The sequence below is a fragment of the Tachypleus tridentatus genome, chromosome 1 (assembly GCF_004210375.1).
Source record: "Tachypleus tridentatus isolate NWPU-2018 chromosome 1, ASM421037v1, whole genome shotgun sequence".
Classification (NCBI taxonomy): Eukaryota; Metazoa; Arthropoda; class Merostomata; order Xiphosura; family Limulidae; genus Tachypleus; species Tachypleus tridentatus.
In genome coordinates, this window is record NC_134825.1 from 108,423,110 (window position 1) to 108,448,431 (window position 25,322).

At 33.6% G+C, this 25,322-nt stretch overlaps 1 protein-coding gene across 1 annotated transcript in view; it reads left to right on the top strand.

Annotated features, from left to right (window-relative positions):
- Positions 1-8,749: 8,749 nt before the first annotated feature.
- Positions 8,750-25,322, top strand: part of LOC143257639 (cytochrome b5-like) — a 34,442-nt gene continuing 17,869 nt past the window's right edge. The window contains exon 1 of the mRNA XM_076516694.1: positions 8,750-8,894. The gene's annotated coding sequence lies outside the window, so the exon portion shown is untranslated. The remainder of the gene's footprint in view (positions 8,895-25,322) is intronic.

The following is a 25,322-nucleotide window of genomic DNA, read 5'->3' on the forward strand; positions in this document are numbered from 1 at the left end:
AGAGAAAATAGTTCCATTCTAGGTCTCTCATTTTGGTCGCGTATTAAACGACGTAAGAGGTCCATATACACAAAGTAAATAAGAAGATAGTGTCATATACATCAAGGGAAAGGGCCAGATGACGTAATAAGAAAGTAAACGTTAAAGATACATTAATGTTAACTTCGAATCAAAGCATATATATATATGATAAAACATCTAACATGTAGAAATACACCCAGGCTTTAGAAAAGTGTAAGACATGCCAGGAGTGATTTGAAAACATTGAGGCAAATGATATAAAACAACCAGACTTGTTAATATGTCAAGTAAAAATAAATATATTAAACAAAATAAATACAGAGAAAACGCGTTATCACTTGGTTTACAAGAGACACTATCTGATATAGTGTCCAATATTTAACCATGTTTTATAGAGACACTACCTGATATAGTATCCAGTATTTAACCACGTTTTATAGAGACACTACCTGACATAGTATCCAATATTTAACCATGTTTTATAGAGACACTACCTGACATAGTGTCCAATATTTAACCATGTTTTATAGAGACACTATCTGATATAGTGTCCAATATTTAACCATGTTTTATAGAGACACTACCTGATATAGTATCCAGTATTTAACCACGTTTTATAGAGACACTACCTGACATAGTATCCAATATTTAACCATGTTTTATAGAGACACTACCTGACATAGTGTCCAATATTTAACCATGTTTTATAGAGACACTATCTGATATAGTGTCCAATATTTAACCATGTGTTATAGAGACACTACCTGACATAGTGTCCAATATTTAACCATGTTTTATAGAGACACTACCTGATATAGTGTCCAATATTTAACCATGTTTTATAGAGACACTACCTGACAGTGTCCAATATTTAACCATGTTTTATAGAGACCCTATCTGATATAACGTCCAATATTTAACCATGTTTTATAGAGACACTACCTGACATAGTGTTCAATATTTAACCATGTTTTATAGAGACACTACCTGACATAGTGTCCAATATTTAACCATGTTTTATAGAGACACTACCTGACATAGTGTCCAATATTTAACCATGTTTTATAGAGACACTATCTGATATAGTGTCCAATATTTAACCATGTGTTATAGAGACACTACCTGACATAGTGTCCAATATTTAACCATGTTTTATAGAGACACTACCTGACATAGTGTCCAATATTTAACCATATTTTATAGAGACCCTATCTGATATAGTGTCCAATATTTAACCATGTTTTATAGAGACACTATCTGATATAGTGTAAATATTTAACCATGTTTTATAGAGACACTACCTGACATAGTGTCCAATATTTAACCATGTTTTATAGAGACACTACCTGACATAGTGTCCAATATTTAACCATGTTTTATAGAGACACTATCTGATATAGTGTCCAATATTTCACCATGTTTTATAGAGACACTACCTGATATAGTGTCCAATATTTAACCATGTTTTATAGAGACACTACCTGACATAGTGTCCAATATTTAACCATGTTTTATAGAAACACTACCTGATATAGTGTCCAATATTTAACCATGGTTTATAGAGACACTATCTGATATAGTGCCCAATATTTAACCATGTTTTATAGAGACACTACCTGATATAGTGTCCAATATTTAACCATGTTTTATAGAGACACTACCTGATATGGTGTCCAATATTTAACCATGTTTTATAAAGACATTATCTGATATAGTGTGCACTATTTAAACATGTTTTATAGAGACACTACCTGATATAGTGTCCAATATTTAACCATGTTTTATAGAGACACTATCTGATATAGTGTAAATATTTAACCATGTTTTATAGAGACACTACCTGACATAGTGTCCAATATTTAACCATGTTTTATAGAGACACTACCTGACATAGTGTCCAATATTTAACCATGTTTTATAGAGACACTATCTGATATAGTGTAAATATTTAACCATGTTTTATAGAAACACTATCTGACATAGTGTCCAATATTTAACCATGTTTTATAGAGACACTACCTGATATAGTGTCCAGTATTTAACCACGTTTTATAGAGACACTACCTGACATAATATCCAATATTTAACCATGTTTTATAGAGACACTACCTGACATAGTGTCCAATATTTAACCATGTTTTATAGACACACTATCTGATATAGTGTCCAATATTTAACCATGTGTTATAGAGACACTACCTGACATAGTGTCCAATATTTAACCATATTTTATAGAGACACTACCTGATATAGTGTCCAATATTTAACCATGTTTTATAGAGACACTACCTGACATAGTGTCCAATATTTAACCATATTTTATAGAGACCCTATCTGATATAGTGTCCAATATTTAACCATGTTTTATAGAGACACTATCTGATATAGTGTAAATATTTAACCATGTTTTATAGAGACACTACCTGACATAGTGTCCAATATTTAACCATGTTTTATAGAGACACTACCTGACATAGTGTCCAATATTTAACCATGTTTTATAGAGACACTATCTGATATAGTGTCCAATATTTCACCATGTTTTATAGAGACACTACCTGATATAGTGTCCAATATTTAACCATGTTTTATAGAGACACTACCTGACATAGTGTCCAATATTTAACCATGTTTTATAGAGACACTACCTGATATAGTGTCCAATATTTAACCATGTTTTATAGAGACACTACCTGACATAGTGTCCAATATTTAACCATGTTTTATAGAGACCCTATCTGATATAGTGTCCAATATTTAACCATGTTTTATAGAGACACTACCTGACATAGTGTCCAATATTTAACCATGTTTTAGAAAGACACTATCTGATATAGTGTGCACTATTTGACCATGTTTTATAGAAACACTATCTGATATAGTGCGCACTATTTAATCATGTTTTATAGAAACACTACCTGATATAGTGTCCAATATTTAACCATGTTTTATAGAGACCCTATCTGATATAGTGCCCAATATTTAACCATGTTTTATAGAGACACTATCTGATATAGTGTCCAATATTTAACCATGTTTTATAGAGACACTACCTGATATAGTGTCCAATATTTAACCATGTTTTATAGAGACACTACCTGATATGGTGTCCAATATTTAACCATGTTTTATAAAGACATTATCTGATATAGTGTGCACTATTTAAACATGTTTTATAGAGACGCTACCTGATATAGTGTCCAATATTTAACCATGTTTTATAGAGACCCTATCTGATATAGTGTCCAATATTTAACCATGTTTTATAGAGACACTATCTGACATAGTGTCCAATATTTAACCATGTTTTATAAAGACACTACCTGATATAGTGTCCAGTATTTAACCACGTTTTATAGAGACACTACCTGACATAATATCCAATATTTAACCATGTTTTATAGAGACCCTATCTGATATAGTGTCCAATATTTAACCATGTTTTAGAAAGACACTATCTGATATAGTGTCCAATATTTAACCATGTGTTATAGAGACACTACCTGACATAGTGTCCAATATTTAACCATGTTTTATAGAGACACTACCTGATATAGTGTCCAATATTTAACCATGTTTTATAGAGACACTACCTGACATAGTGTCCAATATTTAACCATATTTTATAGAGACCCTATCTGATATAGTGTCCAATATTTAACCATGTTTTATAGAGACACTATCTGATATAGTGTAAATATTTAACCATGTTTTATAGAGACACTACCTGACATAGTGTCCAATATTTAACCATGTTTTATAGAGACACTACCTGACATAGTGTCCAATATTTAACCATGTTTTATAGAGACACTATCTGATATAGTGTCCAATATTTCACCATGTTTTATAGAGACAATACCTGATATAGTGTCCAATATTTAACCATGTTTTATAGAGACACTACCTGACATAGTGTCCAATATTTAACCATGTTTTATAGAAACACTACCTGATATAGTGTCCAATATTTAACCATGGTTTATAGAGACACTATCTGATATAGTGCCCAATATTTAACCATGTTTTATAGAGACACTACCTGATATAGTGTCCAATATTTAACCATGTTTTATAGAGACACTACCTGATATGGTGTCCAATATTTAACCATGTTTTATAAAGACATTATCTGATATAGTGTGCACTATTTAAACATGTTTTATAGAGACACTACCTGATATAGTGTCCAATATTTAACCATGTTTTATAGAGACACTATCTGATATAGTGTAAATATTTAACCATGTTTTATAGAGACACTACCTGACATAGTGTCCAATATTTAACCATGTTTTATAGAGACACTACCTGACATAGTGTCCAATATTTAACCATGTTTTATAGAGACACTATCTGATATAGTATCCAATATTTAACCATGTTTTATAGAAACACTATCTGACATAGTGTCCAATATTTAACCATGTTTTATAGAGACACTACCTGATATAGTGTCCAGTATTTAACCACGTTTTATAGAGACACTACCTGACATAATATCCAATATTTAACCATGTTTTATAGAGACACTACCTGACATAGTGTCCAATATTTAACCATGTTTTATAGAGACACTATCTGATATAGTGTCCAATATTTAACCATGTGTTATAGAGACACTACCTGACATAGTGTCCAATATTTAACCATATTTTATAGAGACACTACCTGATATAGTGTCCAATATTTAACCATGTTTTATAGAGACACTACCTGACATAGTGTCCAATATTTAACCATATTTTATAGAGACCCTGTCTGATATAGTGTCCAATATTTAACCATGTTTTATAGAGACACTATCTGATATAGTGTAAATATTTAACCATGTTTTATAGAGACACTACCTGACATAGTGTCCAATATTTAACCATGTTTTATAGAGACACTACCTGACATAGTGTCCAATATTTAACCATGTTTTATAGAGACACTACCTGACATAGTGTCCAATATTTAACCATGTTTTATAGAGACACTATCTGATATAGTGTCCAATATTTCACCATGTTTTATAGAGACACTACCTGATATAGTGTCCAATATTTAACCATGTTTTATAGAGACACTACCTGACATAGTGTCCAATATTTAACCATGTTTTATAGAGACACTACCTGATATAGTGTCCAATATTTAACCATGTTTTATAGAGACACTACCTGACATAGTGTCCAATATTTAACCATGTTTTATAGAGACCCTATCTGATATAGTGTCCAATATTTAACCATGTTTTATAGAGACACTACCTGACATAGTGTCCAATATTTAACCATGTTTTAGAAAGACACTATCTGATATAGTGTGCACTATTTGACCATGTTTTATAGAAACACTATCTGATATAGTGCGCACTATTTAATCATGTTTTATAGAAACACTACCTGATATAGTGTCCAATATTTAACCATGTTTTATAGAGACCCTATCTGATATAGTGCCCAATATTTAACCATGTTTTATAGAGACACTATCTGATATAGTGTCCAATATTTAACCATGTTTTATAGAGACACTACCTGATATAGTGTCCAATATTTAACCATGTTTTATAGAGACACTACCTGATATGGTGTCCAATATTTAACCATGTTTTATAAAGACATTATCTGATATAGTGTGCACTATTTAAACATGTTTTATAGAGACGCTACCTGATATAGTGTCCAATATTTAACCATGTTTTATAGAGACCCTATCTGATATAGTGTCCAATATTTAACCATGTTTTATAGAGACACTATCTGACATAGTGTCCAATATTTAACCATGTTTTATAAAGACACTACCTGATATAGTGTCCAGTATTTAACCACGTTTTATAGAGACACTACCTGACATAATATCCAATATTTAACCATGTTTTATAGAGACCCTATCTGATATAGTGTCCAATATTTAACCATGTTTTAGAAAGACACTATCTGATATAGTGTGCACTATTTGACCATGTTTTATAGAAACACTATCTGATATAGTGCGCACTATTTAATCATGTTTTATAGAAACACTACCTGATATAGTGTCCAATATTTAACCATGTTTTATAGAGACACTATCTGATATAGTGCCCAATATTTAACCATGTTTTATAGAGACACTACCTGACATAGTGTCCAATATTTAACCATGTTTTATAGAGACACTACCTGATATGGTGTCCAATATTTAACCATGTTTTATAGAGACACTACCTGACATAGTGTCCAATATTTAACCATGTTTTATAGAGACACTACCTGACATAGTGTCCAATATTTAACCATATTTTATAGAGACCCTATCTGATATAGTGTCCAATATTTAACCATGTTTTATAGAGACACTATCTGATATAGTGTAAATATTTAACCATGTTTTATAGAGACACTACCTGACATAGTGTCCAATATTTAACCATGTTTTATAAGAGACACTATCTGATATAGTGTCCAATATTTAACCATGTTTTATAGAGACACTACCTGATATAGTGTCCAATATTTAACCATGTTTTATAGAGACACTACCTGACATAGTGTCCAATATTTAACCATGTTTTATAGAGACACTACCTGATATAGTGTCCAATATTTAACCATGTTTTATAGAGACACTACCTGACATAGTGTCCAATATTTAACCATGTTTTATAGAGACCCTATCTGATATAGTGTGCACTATTTGACCATGTTTTATAGAAACACTATCTGATATAGTGCGCACTATTTAATCATGTTTTATAGAAACACTACCTGATATAGTGTCCAATATTTAACCATGTTTTATAGAGACACTACCTGATATAGTGTCCAATATTTAACCATGTTTTATAGAGACACTACCTGATATGGTGTCCAATATTTAACCATGTTTTATAAAGACATTATCTGATATAGTGTGCACTATTTAAACATGTTTTATAGAGACCCTATCTGATATAGTGTCCAATATTTAACCATGTTTTATAGAGACACTATCTGACATAGTGTCCAATATTTAACCATGTTTTATAGAGACACTACCTGATTTAGTGTCCAGTATTTAACCACGTTTTATAGAGACACTACCTGACATAATATCCAATATTTAACCATGTTTTATAGAGACACTACTTGACATAGTGTCCAATATTTAACCATGTTTTATAGAGACACTATCTGATATAGTGTCCAATATTTAACCATGTGTTATAGAGACACTACCTGACATAGTGTCCAATATTTAACCATGTTTTATAGAGACACTATCTGATATAGTGTAAATATTTAACCATGTTTTATAGAGACACTACCTGACATAGTGTCCAATATTTAACCATGTTTTATAGAGACACTATCTGATATAGTGTAAATATTTAACCATGTTTTACAGAGACACTACCTGACATAGTGTCCAATATTTAACCATGTTTATAAAAAAAGAGACACTACCTGACATAGTGTCCAATATTTAACCATGTTTTATAGACACACTACCTGACATAGTGTCCAATATTTAACCATGTTTTATAGAGACCCTATCTGATATAGTGTCCAATATTTAACCATGTTTTATAGAGACACTACCTGACATAGTGTCCAATATTTAACCATTTTTTATAGAGACACTATCTGATATGTTGTCCAATATATAACCATGTTTTATAGAGACACTACCTGATATAGTGTCCAATATTTAACCATGTTTTATAAAGACACTATCTGATATAGTGTCCAATATTTAACCATGTTTTGTAGAGACACTACCTGATATAGTGTGCACTATTTAACCATGTTTTATAAGAGACACTATCTGATATAGTGTGCACTATTTAACCATATTTTTTAAGAGACACTAGCTTATGTAGTGTCCAGTATTTAACCATGTTTTATAGAGACATTACCTTATATAGTGTCCAATATTTAACCATGTTTTATAGGAGACACTATCTGATATAGTGTGCACTATTTAACCATGTTTTATAAGGGACACTAGCTTATGTAGTGTCCAGTATTTAACATGTTTTATAAGAGACGCTAGTTGGTGTAGTGTCCAGTATTTAACCATGTTTTATAAGAGATACTATCTGATGTTGTGTGCACTATTTGACTGTGTTTTGTAACAGACGTTGGCTTATGGAATGTCCGTTATTTCAGTATGTTTACATCCATGGTGTCTACCAGTTGATGTAGTTTGGTGTTTTGGAGAAACTCATGTTGTAGTTTGTCGTGCTCAAAGCTCGGGATACACGTTTCTCAACTCATACTAAACGCGAACTTCCAGTGTGGCCCACGCCACCTACAGTACAACGCCACATGCAGCGTAGAGATCTCGAGTGTTAGTTATTAGTAGCGCAAAACAGAAGAGAGAGACAGAAGAAGAAAGCTGAAAGTTTCCAGTTGGTCGGTTCTGATAACAATCTTTCTGTTTCGATGATTAATAGAGAATGTCACGCGACCAGTAAAGAATTTGAGGTTTGATTGTGCAGAGAAAACGAAAATGTTAAATCGCTTTAGTGTCATTTACTTCTTCGATTTGTTGATACATAAACAAAGTAAGAGAAATGAATTTTTTTCTTGTTTTTCTTCTAACACTAAATCGGAGTTGTCTGTCTTCTCCACTTCGCTTGGCTGAGTACTTAGTTGTAAATATCTTGTGACGTCAGCATTGTGACGTCAGTGAAGCTTATAGCGTTCTCTGTGTATTGACAGAAATTATCTATTATATTTGACACTCTTTAAGTCTGACGCTGACTATTAACAAGGCATAGAATTATGCCGGTGTTCGCACGAAGTCCCTGCCGGGTATATTCTGTTCCGGTCTAATCTTGAGTGGGTTGTGAAAACGTACCGTTTCCTTGTAGAAGACCCGATGTTCTTACAGTGGCAGACCAGGTACTTACAACGGTACGTACCTGACACTGGTTAAAGACCAAGAATCCGGTTTTCACAGGACATATTCTGTACGGACTGTATCCTTCATCATTTAACTGTATCTGTCTATCCATCTGTCCATCTCAATGTAACTCTATTTGTCTATCCATCTGTTCATCAGGATATCAATCTATCTCTCTGAACGTGTTTGTACATTATTCGTCTGCTCAGCTGGATATGTTTGATATATTTATTGGTATGTTCATCAGGATATGTTTCTATCTGTCTATCCATCTGTCCAACCGGGATATGTTTCTATCTGTCCACTTGGATATGTTTCTATCTGTCCACTTGGATATGTTTCTATCTGTCAAATCATCTGTCTATCTGGATATGTTTCTATCTGTCTATCCATCTGTCCACTTGGATATGTTTCTGTCTGTCTAATCATCTGTCTATTTGGATATGTTTCTATCTGTCTCTCTGGATATGTTTCTATCTGTCTCTCTGGATATGTTTCTGTCTGTCTCTCTGGATATGTTTCTATCTGTCTGTCCATCTGTTCACCTATATATGTTTCTATCTGTCTATCTATCTCTCACCGGGATATGTTTCTATTTGTCTATCCATCTGTCCACCTGGATATGTTTCTATCTGTCTATTTTGATATGTTTCTATCTGTCTCTCTGGATATGTTTCTGTCTGTCTCTCTGGATATGTTTCTATCTGTCTCTCTGGATATGTTTCTGTCTGTCTCTCTGGATATGTTTCTATCTGTCTCTCTGGATATGTTTCTATCTGTCTATCCATCTGTCCGATTGAATATGTTTCTATCTGTCCACTTGGATATGTTTCTACCTGTCTAATCATCTGTCTATCTGGATATGTTTTTGTCTGTCTGTCCATCTGTTCACCTACATATGTTTCTATCTGTCTATCTGGATATATTTCTATCTGTCTATCCATCTGTCCACTTGGATATGTTTCTACCTGTCAAATCATCTGTCTATCTGGATATGTTTCTATCTGTCTATCCATCTGTCCACTTGGATATGTTTCTATCTGTCTATCCACCTGTTCACCTATATATGTTTCTATCTGTCTGTCCACCTGTTCACCTATATATGTTTCTATCTGTCTATCCATCTGTCCACCTGGATATGTTTCTATCTGTCTATTTGGATATGTTTCTATCTGTCTCTCTGGATATGTTTCTGTCTGTATATCTGGATATGTTTCTATCTGTCTATCTGGATATGTTTTTATCTGTCTATCTGGATATGTTTCTATCTGTCTATCCATCTAGATATGTTTCTATCTGTCTGTCCATCTAGATATCTTTCTATCTGTCTATCCATCTAGATATGTTTCTATCTGTCTGTCCATCTAGATATGTTTCTATCTGTCCATCGATCTGCATATGTTTCTATCTTTAATTATATAATTGTATATCTGTTTGTCTATCTGATCAAAATCTGCTCTTATTAATTTATTTTTTTAGTAGAACAAGTTATTTATGGACACTCGTTAATTAAGAAGTAACTTGGTAAACTGGGTGAGAAACTGTAGTTTCCATCAGTGAGAAAGTGTTAAACGCCTGGGTATGTGATCGTATTGTTAAGACAATTTATTTATAAACACACATGTGGCCAGCTCATTTTGTCCTTCTAAATACCTACGTGGTTGTCTATTGTGAGCAAGAAGTTATGGTTCGATGCTGGGTCTTCTTGTTATAAATTGGACTTGGAGATCATGTGAGTTGTCATCCATACCCACGGTAGACATATGACCTTATTGTAAGTGTTTATTTAAAGCAACTTCTTACAAACGTCTCTCTCTATCTGTTTCATTATGCTCATATTCGAGTGAAATTTTCACTTCCTTATGAAAAAACAAGTTTTAATATACTTATTTCTGAGTTCAGTGATAAACCTAGATCGTATGGAGTCCATACTAACTGGTTTTGATCCTGTTTGGGTAGCAAAACCCACACTAAGTGGATCATAGTTCTTCGGTCCACCATGATTATTCGACCCCTAAACCTTAACTCACCCTATAGGGATCACACCTGAGTTAATCCAGTAATGTTATCATCAAATTCTTTGGAGTAGCTCTTAGATTATTTTAATTATTCTGTTCTTACTGAAATAAACTATTAGGTCTTTCGTGGTCACTATAATTAGCATATTTGAATAATTCATCAGTTTTTTTCATAGTCCCATCAATTTTTCCACTGATATTATAATAAACCATCGGTTTTTATAGAACCACTTTAATTATTTTTTTAATTATAATAAATCAGTCACTTAATAGATGATTAACATTGACTTTAATCATAAGATTCTTTAACACCAATATAACAGTCCGATTATTGTTTGCCCTCAAGGAGCAGATACTTTAAGGTTATTTTAACCAATTTATCTACGTTAAGTCAACAATCAGGTTATTATTGAAGTTTACAAACATGAAACAACAAGCCATCAGATACTTTAAGGTTATTTTAACCAATTTATCTATGTTAAATCAACAATCAGGTTATTATTGAAGTTTACAAACGTCAAACAACAAGCCATCAGATCCTTTAAGGTTATTTTAACCAATTCATCTATGTTAAGTCAACAATCAGGTTATTATAGAAGTTAGCAAACATGAAACAACAAGCCATCAGATCCTTTAAGGTTATTTTAACCAATTCATCTATGTTAAGTCAACAATCAGGTTATTATAGAAGTTAGCAAACATGAAACAACAAGCCATCAGATCCTTTAAGGTTATTTTAACCAATTCATCTATGTTAAGTCAACAATCAGGTTATTATAGAAGTTTACAAACATGAAACAACAAGCCATCAGATCCTTTAAGGTTATTTTAACCAATTCATCTATGTTAAGTCAACAATCAGGTTATTATAGAAGTTTACAAACATGAAACAACAAGCCATCAGATCCTTTAAGGTTATTTTAACCAATTCATCTATGTTAAGTCAACAATCAGGTTATTATTGAAGCTTACAAACATGAAACAACAAGCCATCAGATCCTTTAAGGTTATTTTAACCAATTCATCTATGTTAAGTCAACAATCAGGTTATTATAGAAATTAGCAAACATGAAATAACAAGCCATCAGATCCTTTAAGGTTATTTTAACCAATTCATCTATGTTAAGTCAACAATCAGGTTATTATAGAAGTTTACAAACATGACAAACAAGCCATCACATCCTTTAAGGTTATTTTAACCAATTCATCCATGTTAAGTCAACAATCAGGTTATTATAGAAGTTAGCAAACATAAAACAACAAACCATCAGATCATCTAAGGTTATTTTAAGTGGTTTATTTATGTTAACTTCAACAGTCAGGTTATTATAGAAGTTCACAAACATGAAAGAACAAGCCATCAGATCCACTAATTACTAGTAAGTTACATAAGCTAATATTAACCTCCGTTACAAATACTTGTTATTTGGATAGCTAATCAACTTATCCGTACAGAAGTAACGAATCTACTACCAGGTGTTTCAAGTAGTTAAACCATAAGGTTCTGTGAAGCCAATATTATTATTTTACTGACATGAACTTGTGTTAATATGTCCTTTAAGGTCACTCATGTTCAACCATCAGGATATCTAAATCCAATATAATTTATCAGATTATTGTCAGATATTTCTAGAGCTGGTATAATTTGCTTACTGCTATTAGAATGTATTATCAGATCTTATAAGATATCTCTAATTACCTCGTCTCTCAGGTAGTTTTCCTATCCCAAATTTAAGCTAATTCAACCTACTACGCTAGAAAACAAAAAAATTCAACATCTTAAGTCGAATATCGTGGTTGTATATTCCTGCTACACAACAGGCTATCTGCACTCTGTCCACCGTCAATAATCGAATTTCGGATTTTAGAATTCCAAGTCTGTAACCCCCTAGTGGCACAACAGTTTGTCTGCAGACTCGCACAATTAGAAACCGGGTTCCGATAACATTTATGGGTAAAGCACAGATAGCCTGACATGTAGCTTTGTTCGTAACAAACAAATCAAGTCTGCAAACTTATTGCTGGTCCACTGGGGCTTAACTCTAAGCTAAAAGACCACCAAAATTTACCGCTGGTCCACTGGGGCCTAACTCTAAGCTAAAAGACACCATACATTACCATGTTATATTTTATCGAGTGCTGACTTCCGCAATAGGTTTCTATGCCACACAACCTGGAGTGTTACTTTTTACTCAGATTTTTAACGTGGATGTTCTATATTACTTCAAGTCGATATATTAGTTCTAGTGTTAAGCAAGATATGGTTTATCTATTATTGACTTTTTTCAGAATACTTCATTCGATTTCTGACGTTTCATCCAAACCTGAATAAATCTGTTCGTTAAAACAATCGATAAGTTTTTTTCCAAGTTTCCTTGTGTTTTTTTCTGTCATCTGTTTAGTGTTATAAGAATTACGTTTTTTGAATTCGTGACTTGTTTACTGTACGAGAAGCTGACAGGTTTGTACGATGGCTGAAACGTTATGACAAACCTCAAAGTTTCGAATATCCTTAAACTCCTCAGAAATAACCTATTCGGGAGAGATGAACCTATTAATAGATGTATTTCAATACAGCTTATAAGCACAAAGTCGTTCTGTACTACATGATGTAATACAGCTTATAAGCACAAAGTCGTTCTGTACTACATGATATAATACAGCTTATAAGCACAAAGTCGTTCAGTACTACATGATATAATACAGCGTATAAGCACAAAGTCGTTCAGTACTACATGATTTAATATAGATTATAAGCACAAAGTCGTTCAGTACTACATGATTTCACACAGCTTATAAGCACAAAGTCGTTCAGTACTACATGATTTAATGCAGCTTATAAGCACAAAGTCATTCAGTACTACATGATTTAATGCAGCTTATAAGCACAAAGTCGTTCAGTGCTACATGATTTAATACAGCTTATAAGCACAAAGTCGTTCAGTGCTACATGATTTAATACAGCTTATAAGCACCAAGTTGTTCTGTACTACATGATTTAATATAGCTTATAAGCACAAAGTCGTTCAGTACTACATGATATAACACAACTTATAAGCACCAAGTCGTTCTGTACAACATGATTTCATACAGCTTAGAAGCACCAAGTTCTTCTGTACTACATGATTTAATACAGCTTATAAGCACAAAGTCGTTCTGTATAACATGATATAATACAACTTATAAGCACCAAGTCGTTCTGTACTACATGATATAATACAACTTATAAGCACCAAGTCGTTCTGTACAACATGATATAATACAACTTATAAGCACCAAGTCGTTCTGTACAACATGATATAATTCAACTTATAAACACCAAGTATTTCTGTACTACATGTTTCTGTATAGTACTCAGTATTATACTTTTTAGGACAACTTTCACTAACTGACGAACCTGAAGTGTGTCTTATATCACAACGTGAATGCTAAACATAGAACATCCTGTCTCGGTTTGGTCCACGCCATATGCGTTGGTCGATATTACAAGCTTTCTTTCCTTCTGTCTTATACTTGGTCCACTGAATATTATATCAGTATATGTCTGGGTCATTCTGTTTGTGACAAGATGGGCTCTCGTGCACTTCAAAGATAGCAAAAGTCATTTATTATTTCGACAGCATATCGTCCATCCAGGTGTCGCTAGTACATCAGAACTGCAACATTATTCTAGCAAATACAATCACAAACCGCACTCCTTTAAGAACGTCTCTAATTAAAATTAGTAACACTTCGAATATGTTATCATTACTACCTGCCATACGCTATTTGATGTTATCCGAAACTTGCCTGTTCAGTTTTCCAAGTCTAGACATTCGTTATCCATTAAAAGAAAAGAAGTTTGTTAACTCTCCAGGGGCCACGTGCACTCAAAAGACCTAACCAGTTATTCAGTAAATCTCTGCACATTCTCTTCAGGGTGAGTTCTGGATGTTTATAATTCTGAGAACACGCGAGTGCATTAATGAAGCACGCCATATTAGCCACATCCATCGTCGACTAATATAGAGAGGCAGTAAGTGATATTAATATTGCACACTAAAGGTGGATTGAAAGAATAGTGAAATTGTACAACAATGAAGTGGTTTAACATTTTATAAACCACACATGAAGTTGTTAGTTATATATTTCTATATTCTAACATCACTTATTCCTGGGCGTATTTTCCTGGACTTCACTGGAAATATTTCTTAAGATGGTCAGTCACACTAACAGTCTCCATCTCTCAACTTTTGAATTATTTATTTATTACAAGCCACAAATCTTCCATTTTTCGAGCGCAATTATCTGTCTTTACAGCACTGTAAACCTCGCTTACATTTACCCGACTGTTATAACATCAATATAGTACTTACGTATTTAGCTATTGACTTTTCAAGATGCATCTGAAGGAAATATAGTCTTATTTGTTACCTATAGATGGCACTAGTTACAATATTACTCTTGGGAACATTTTGTTCTTAAACAACCTACTTAATAGGTTTTCTTAATAGCATTTTCAAAAATAAATTATTGTTTTATATTCTAACTTTTCTCGGTTGAATATCTGTATTCTTCAGCGATTCGATTCCAAGAAAATATAAATTACGCGTTCAAACCCATGAGTTTTATAAAACATTTTGAGTCTTAGTGTGACAGTAAACATAGATTAACAAATACGGTTTAGAACAAAGCTTAATGAAAACAAAAAAACAGAATAACCACATTCCAATTATAGTAATGCTGGAACATTCTTGATGACGAGTAGCCCACTTGAAATACAATGTTGGAAGATGTTTAAGTTTTCTTATTACATACAGAAACGCTGTTGTCCACCTCACCCTATTTCAAACTGAAAATTCACTAAAAGAACTCACAATAACAAATCCAGACACGTTGTCGCCTCTTTCAAAAAGATAAAAGGATCTGTGTCTATGAAAAAATAATAGATGTGTTCTAGTAGATTCTGTGGTCAAATTACATTGATGAAATAATTCATCAGTAAGAAATATTTGGTTTGTCTGAATTTATGTTGATTTATAGTTAATACACATAAAATATTTTCATTAAACTCTTTCTACGTATTTGTCATAAATTAAAGTTTTTATGATTGGTGTTATATTAAAATATCGATCTAATTCTCTGTATCAATTAATAATTGAATTACTTACCTTTATGTAAAAAAAATAAATTCTATTGAAAAATAAATTGCTTCTAAAAATGATAGAACGTTTTATCAAAAGTGAGACGTTTTATCTCAGCATCATATGGGATAATTTTCATTTCATGCCATTTTAATATTTCTTTTACAATTTATTTTGTATAAAATATATATATATCTAACTTAAATTTTCATTTTGCGAGAATAACAAACAGGTTATGTATGATTTTTATAATTCATCTATACAAAAACATGTGTTTACTGTTTTTGTTGTATTGTGTTGCCATTTGCCATCTAGTGAGTAGCACAGACTGTACAAAAATTATTTGTAGTTCTTACAGTTTAAAGGCAGGGACAAGTATGTGCAGAAAGTCCTTCAGGTACTTTAGACTGAATTATCGAACTTGAAAGTTATTAATATCTCCTGACGAAACTGTAATAACCAATAATAATAAAATTAGTATAATGAATAGTATGATGAATTATAAGGTTTAAAATCACATATCGATAACGAGTTAGCCACGATACAGATAACCATTTATGTAACTTTGTGCTCAAGAACGTATACGTAGGCCGTAAGTTTGTTTCTTAGCTCATAATACGTTTTCATAAAACAATTGCATACGTTTAATCGTTGAATAGTCTGAAATAGGGTCAACTGAAGACAAAATGTAAAAAAAAAAAAAAAGATATTAAAATTAGCCTATAAATAGGTTGTAATAATGTAAGAAAAGAAAGGTGATGGGGACATAAATCCTCAGATTTAGAGTGTAAACTCTCACTGACCACAGATTCAGAGTGTGAACTCTCACTGACCTCAGATTCAGAGTGTGAACTCTCACTGACCACATTTGTCAAGATAAGTCTTCACCCGCACCTCGTTCACTCTCATAACATTGTTAAGTAATATTCACGATTCACGAAAGTTGAGGATGGCCCTAAAGAAATAAGGTTCTGTCAACAGGTACGTGAACGGTGACAACAACATATTTCTTTATAAGTTACTTACAACCAACCTGACTAATTCTTCTTTACGTTTGTCTTTAGAGCGTGATATGAATGAGATTCTGCCTGTGCAAACGGGAACTATATTTGGTTCCAAATGGAGTATCGCTTCTTCTGTGGAAGCCAGTACTGATATTTGTTATTCTGTCTATTTCTGTGGAAGCCAGTACTGATATTTGTTATTCTGTCTATTTCTTGGTAGTTTAATTCAAATATAAGGTGACAAAATGTCAGGTCATAACATAGGTGAGTATGTGTACGTCTTTAACCACTGCTGTCAGGGTGTTGGAAATAATTATAGAAACGGTAGGGAAAATATGTTTCAAAGATAATTACTACAGGCATATCATCCATCCCTAAACAAACTGTACCGGGCCAGAGTCTCGTGCTGGTGGTTTACACTGTAATTGTTAGTCATCAACTCGAGAAAGAAATACAGCATCAATATAAAGCTTACAGAAGTACAAGCAGTTATACTATGCCCACTAGTAGAATGGTAAGTGCCAGTCTTGACTTCAGTCATTTAATTTTCTTTTAATAGGCATGTATAAATCACAGTTTTCGATAGTCAAGGGAACTCTGGCAAAATATTTCAACAATAAATTTATAAATTTGGGCTTCATGGTTAGCTTGTGGCTAAACTGGACATTAACTTCACGTGTATTCAGTTCCAAAGTGCCTTATACATTAATTATCATTCAGAATCGGCCATACAAAGTCTTTATTCGCCGTCAAGTTATTGGTACTCCATGAAATGTAAATATGACAATTAGATCAACACAAAACGTTGGTACATTTTAGACAAAAACATAAAATTGGGGCACAAACTACAATACATAAAATTATGTTATGATGTTACGATCAATTTCATTTTTCGTTGGTTAGAATAGCCTGAGAGTTGATAATAGATGTTAGCCTTCCTGTGGCCTGGCTTGCTCTGGTTATTAGGACATTCGACTCACGATATGTGGGTTAAGGGTTCGAATCCCGTCGTCGAACAAATCACTCTTTCAGCCATGGAGGTATTATAATGTTACGGTCAATCCCACTATTCGTTGATAAGAAGTATCCCAAGAGTTGATGGTGGGTTGTGTTGATTAGTTGCCTTTCCTTTAGTCTATCATTAAAACTGGAGACGGCTAGTGCAGATAGCTCTCGAGTAACTTTGCGCGAAATTCATAAAATTCTTTTATTTGAAGTTAGAGAGCAAGCGTCGGAAATTATGTTTAGTTATCAATCTCCAAAGATTATTTTGAGCGGCCTCTTTTGTTGTTTCTCTGTCTTATTAGGAGCAACTGTCTCTTCAAAACTACTTATAGATGATACATAATAGTAGCACTACGTGTGAATATAGTAGGCTTAAGAACCAAATTTTTCATAGTTTCCAATACAGCTTAGTTCTGATAGACAGTGTATCCCAATTGTCATGGGGTTCCTACTTCTCTAGATGTATCACTTTTGCCATACCTACATTGTTGTTTATATACGACTTTTATTTGTTTGCTCATTCTTGCATAGTATTTAAATTAGCTTCATTTATCGTCCCTAACGTAAAAATCTATGTTGTGCTTTAGTATACCCTAGTTTTGTTTGTCTGTCTAAAATGTGCACATATTTTCTTTTATGTAGTTGTGTGGAATTTTCACGTTTATATATATGTAAACACTTAAAACGAGAGATCTTAATCCATTTGAATGTGTTTTTTTTTTATCTTATATATGTGACAACTACACACAGCCACTTGAGAACATTATGGAACTGTAAACACTTGATTACGTAACACCTGGGTCAGTTACAACCAGTTTTAGCTCAGAACTTCTCAACAAACCTTTCTCAGTTCACTTTCTCGTTTTACCATTTTTCACAATCAGTGAGTTTCTCGGTGTCTACAAGACATGAAAACAGTGTTTTGTTATGTGTCTGCGGATTTGTTTTTGTTATTCTATTTACGATTAATGTCGTTTTGTTTTGTTTTTGTGTTTCGTTATGTTTGTGTGGGTTTGTTTTTGTTATTCTATTTGCGATTAATGTCGTTTTGTTTTTTTTGTTTCGCTTATCGCTAAAGATCGTTTGGTCTAAAAACAAAGTTTACCCTAAAGTACCATACAAAACGTATCTTGATATTTACGCTGTTTAATCCTGGTACAAGGGTTGGCTGTTTAATCCTGGTACAACGGTTGGCACGACGTCATTAGTAATGTTTTAAAGGGTTGTGCGTTTATAGGTTTGCATTTCAAGCCAATTTCTTTCAGCTACTCTTTTTGAAGAAATCAACAACACTCTGAATTATGTGCTTAGTATTCTGTATAGAGAAGTTTATTTAGGGATATAATGGAATGTTTGGCACGGCCAGGTGGTTAGGAAGTTCGACTCGTAATCTGAGGCTCGAGGGTTCGAATTTCCGTTACATCTAACATGCTCGCCCTTTCAGCCTTGTGAGCATTATAAAGGTAATACAACCCCACTATTTATTGGTAGAAGAGTAGCCCAAGAATTGGCGGTGGGTGGTGATGACTAGCTGCCTTCCCTCTAGTCTTACACAGCTAAATTAACGAAGATAGACCTCGTGTAACTTTGCACGAAATTCGGAAACAAACAATTTTAATGGAGGCCCAACACCTTGAATGGTCATCTGTTTTCCTAGTCTGTACACGAATATTTGCAGTGCAATAATCGTAAGCATGCCCTTTTAAGTGTGGTTATCAGTGGTGTTGCCAAAGTTTCACAGATATCAAACACATGTGGATAAAGTTTAATAACGTTAATATATCATATCCTCTACACGACAGAATTTATCCAACTTTGTGATATTCGTTAGTAAAAGACACTTTGACGAATATAAATGTTGTGACTTAAGCCTAGCCAATCAGAAATAAGTTCAATGAATGAAAAACGTTAGAACGAATTATTATTTGTTTATTTATTGTTTTTTGGAGATTAGTTGAAAGAAATAGGAAATGGTTTTGAACCCCTTGAAGCAGAACGAAGTTAAACGGCCAGGTCATAGACACTTAGGATACAAACTACTGGCCATAGAGAGGCCAGCTGGACATCAGTGTCACGAGGGCGTTGTACTGCTCTTGGAACTGAATAACGTGTTTAACTGTCACTATTATAAAGTGCCCATAGCTGAATCCACAGAGTATATTCAAAGTACATCATAGCATGTTACTTGGACCTCTCGGCCCGCAGTCATGCACATTAACAACTAGGCCACGCCCTATATTTGGTTAATGTTATTGTAACATGTAACTGCTTGAGGCCTATGCAGGCTTTCTCTGTTAATAACAGATTTCTACCTTAATCTGAACAAATAAGAAGTTGGGGAGGGAAGGGAAGTAACAGGAGCAGATAAAGATAGTAATGCAAAGTTAAGTAGGTGACTGTGACTCGATGGCGATAAATTTCAACAATAAAAAACAGCACACAGTCCACTGGTTTTAAATAATATATTAAAACTTAAGATATGTCAATCGAATATATAAAGGTTCCTTACTTTGTTGATTACCTTAGTTGTGTCCAGAGTTAAATAATTTTATATTTTCATCAAAGTCAACACAGGTTAGTCTGACCGAAACTTCGAACTTTCTACACACTACAAGGTTAGTATGCAAGAATACTTAATAAAACCAACAAGAAAAGCTTAAAAAGTGTAATAATACAATAAGAATTTGAACTACTCAACGTATGATTCATGTCCACGTAACATTCGCAATGAACATAAAAAGTTTGAAATATTTAACAATGAGATAGTCTGTGTGGTAAACAGGGAGGAAATAAATATATTTTATTATCCAGGTTGAGGGTTAGAACTAACAGAGTAATTGACAAAATAAAGGGTATTAGAAGTGATGCAGGCGTATACATAAGGGTTAATAATGTACAGAAAGGTCAGGAAGTGACGTATAAGTGCAGATAAAAACAAAGACTTAATAATGGAATGAAATTACAAGCAGATCACTGGAATTAAATGTCAGATTTAGATTAATACATAAAGACGAGCATATCGGCTGGTTGGAATTATGAGAGCAGTTAAGTTGGAAAACGAAACTTTAGGAATTTTTTGAAAGGGTGTTTTTTATGTATAAATAAAGTAGAGATTATCTTGTTCGCAGGAGCTATTAACTCAACTATTAGAGCAACTTCAAATTAGGATTAGACAGTGAAAAAACGCAGAATAGTGAATAAAAATTAGATAGAGAGGAATACAAATGGAGAAAAGCTGGAAAGATAGTCTTAACTGTTACTATTGTAACTCGAAGTATAAGAAATACAACACATGGCTTTAGAGCACTGGGTGGTATTTAGGATTTTAATATCAGAAGAACAATTGAAACATAGGTTAAATGTAAATAATTTTGATGACAGAAATTTGTTTGAAATACATAGTTATGAATACATAGGGTATTAAAGAGAAGGGTGAGTTAAAGATATCAAATATAATAACAATGAGATTGAATATATTTTTGTTTATCTTAACGAATAAGGGTAAAAAACTTTAAATTGGTAATTGGTACAGACAACTAGATTAAACAGCGGGACACTGGTAAGTGTAAGGACCCATGACGTTAACAATCGGGATTCGATTCCCCTCGCTGGACACAGCATATAGCTTTACCCTAAAAATAAACAAAGGAATGAATACACCACCAATTAAAATTAATAATAAACTTTGTACTAAAGTTAAGCTTCCAAGTTTTTGATGACGTCATAATGATGAAGGAAATATTAGATAAAGGAGACAACTTCAGCAACTGGTCAAAGAACTTATTGGGAACGATGCTTATTGTAAAGTTTTAATACAGAAAGGGTTCAGATTGGAAGACGTCTGGGTATCAGAATTCATTGCTGAATTAGATTTGACGTTTTACTTCATATACAGATAGTGGGATATTAGCTATAAATTTCAATACATTAAAACTTAAAGAGATGTGACGAATTAACTGGTGATGCTGACTAAACGTGAAATTTGTTTTAACTACGTTTGTATATATTGAAAATAAACATGTTTTTACAAGAAAGAGATGGCTGATAATATAAACCCAGGTTGACTCACAACGTGAGCTTGTTTGTTTTGTTTTGTTTTGATTTCGCACAAAGCTACTCGAGGGTTATCTGTGCTAGCCGTCCCTAATTTAGCAGTGTAAGACTAGAGGGAAGGCAGCTAGTCATCACCACCCACCGCCAACTCTTGGGCTACTCTTTTACCAATGAATAGTGGGATTGATCGTCACATTATAACGCCACCACGGCTGAAAGGACGAGCATGTTTGGCACGACGGGGGTAGCGAGAGTTATTAAAAGCATCATAAACTTAAGATGTTTAACTGTTATGGCTTTGATAAAGGAAGGTTAATATGTGATGACGACGAGATGATTGGGTTATTAGATTCTACTGGCTATCCAATAAGAACCAACGAAAAGTTAAACAATACCATCTTTTTACAACTGGTGAAAACAACATCGAAAAGGTCGATCACATAAAGTAATTAATTATGAGATTCTCGAGAGAACAAAAGAGGGCTGAAGCTGTGGACAAGACAGTATTTGGAAGGCCTGGACATGTGAGTCACTTGTTACTTTTGTCTGTAAGTGACTGGACATGTGAGTCACTTGTTACTTTTGTCTGTAAGTGACTGGACATGTGAGTCACTTGTTACTTTTGTCTGTAAGTGACTGGATATGTGAGTCACTTGTTACTTTTGTCTGTAAGTTCTTCATTTGAGCAGGTACCAAAGGATAGGAAGTTAGCTGATGTCACTTTTCTTTTCAAGGGAAGTGGTAACTGTTCCAGTAATTACAGTTAATCGTACATCATTTGTGGGAAAAGTTTTTTTAAAGTCTGATGAAAGTCATTTAACGGGGTTTGGAATTTTATTGGATAGTCAAAATGGTTTTCACTGAGGTAAAATCTTACCTGATAAATTATTAACATTTTTAACAAGGTTACTGTTTATGTAAAAGAGGTTAAAAGTGTAGATTTGGTGTATCTGGATTTTCAAAACACATCTGACAAGACGGAACCACATTATTGAGGTTTGTAGTTTGTAAGTACAAATTTACACCATCTGTGACATTATAAGTCTACTAATTTGCAGTTGTGCCAGTAGGGGGCGTTGAGGTGTTTAAGATGATTGAGGGAATTTGTAATGTTGAAACATAGTCTTTTACGGTATGTTCAGCTAAGACGTGAAGATAAGAATGGTAGGACAAAGGGGTACAAATATATTTTTTGTCTGGGTAAGAGTCATTTTCAGCTGAGACATGAAGGTAAGAATGGTAGGACAAAGGAGTATAGATTTTTTTTTTGTCTGGATGACATCATCTTCAGCTGACAGGGTGGTTGAATCGGGTTGTTTTAACAACATCTTTCTTACAAACACACTCTCCACATTTTCTGGTCGTAGGTACGTCAAACACTTACGGTCAAAATCCCTCTGTTCAATCTGACAAGAGTAACCCGAATGGTGGCGTTGAACAACATTTAATAGCCTTCTTCCCTTTAGTTGATTAGTTCAAAATTAAGGGCTGCTATTTGTAGAGGGAGCCTTTCCAACACAAAAACAAAACAAATCCATTCCTTACATAAGGTAAAGGTGTCAAAACTATATACAAATAATATAACTAGTTTCAATTGGTGATTCACTCCGGAGTAAGAAATTGTATATTTCTATTTCGTATTTATGACAGAAGTTCTAACGCCATCTGCCGTCGTTCCTGATTCTAACTTACTGACTAGAGGGAAGAGATTCAGTCATCGACATCCTACCAATCCATGTAAAAGGATTGATTACCACTCTTATAACAAACTCACATATGGTAATATTTCATGGTATTGCATGAATCTTAACCCGGCTCGTCCGCTCCAAAATCTAAAACTCTACCATAGGGTAAACCTATACCCAAAATATTAAAAAAGGAATGAGATATTTATCTAGGTGTCAACACTTCAGGTGAATAAATATTGTGTGTGTAATAGAATTAATCAATGAATTTCCACAGGTTTTAATGATCAGGTACTGAGGTCTGGATTGTATGAAAATAAAATATGGGTGTGTTTAGTAACATGTTTATTCAGTAAGTTGAAATTTGATCGGGAAATCAGAGTGTTTGAAACAGAGCTGTGTCGAAACTGGTGTTAACCAAGATGGGTCACAGATATCCCTCAAGGTTGGGGACAATAAACAAGATCAACTTGTCTCATAGGATTTTATAACTCGGGTAAGAAGATACGTCATTCTGTTCTCGTGCTCTCACGTTACCGACTGACTCGGTCTCACTGTGGTTTTAAAAAACATAAAACCAAACGATATCATTGGTTCCTGTTTTACATAAGATCAAATAGATAGGCAGAGAGAGGACAAGTAAAGAAAGGTAGACAAACAGATAGAGAGAGAGATGGACAGAAGTACAGATAGACACATATATATTCTTAGCGTGTTAAGCTTTCGTTTAACTAGCAATATTTCTTCATACGTTTTCTGTTCCTACAGATATCCAACTGCTGGTTAATCGAAACACAAGACAACTGAAGCTAACTAGCTCTAGGTACTAACTCCGGTCCACTAACCCAAATCGTTATTTGACAAAACCGATTCTCGCCAAACTTGGCATGTATCTTCAGGATACTCCAGGAAAGTGATATAATGTGTCGGTATTCAAATCTTACATCATCCACTATCTCCACACACACACCCAAGTCTTGTGAATTGAACGCATACCTCAGCTAGTAACTGTTGCATTACACATGCGTCGAGAGGGCAAAGTTGGAAATGAACTGGTGTGGTCAGAAATTAAAATATTGGAGTTCGGGTCATTCTCTTCCAGAATTTATATTAGAGCTACAGTTTGAGCCTTTTTTGATACAAATGTTGCAAAAACAATCAACTTACACCAGAGGTGTAGATTTTTTACACCCGATGGGGGGAATGATTTATTCAACCACTTATGTGGACTGTTCAATTTGCAAATTGGTAATCTCTGATTACATGAACCTGAAAGCTGTAAACATGCAGTCACAGAGTAATCTTTATGCCACGATACTTGCATGTATACTTAGGTCTAGTGACTGATACTTACGAACTGTCGCTTAGATCGAAAAGCTTAGAAGCACGCCTATATTAAAGATGTACATTTCGGCTACTGAAAAAGCCTACATCTAGGCCTAATTATGCAATTCGATTGGTAAGAACACGAGAATCACAAGAACAAACACACAGTTTGTAGGCCTGTGATGCAATAAAACAATTCAACAGATCAAACTGTAAGGGGGATGA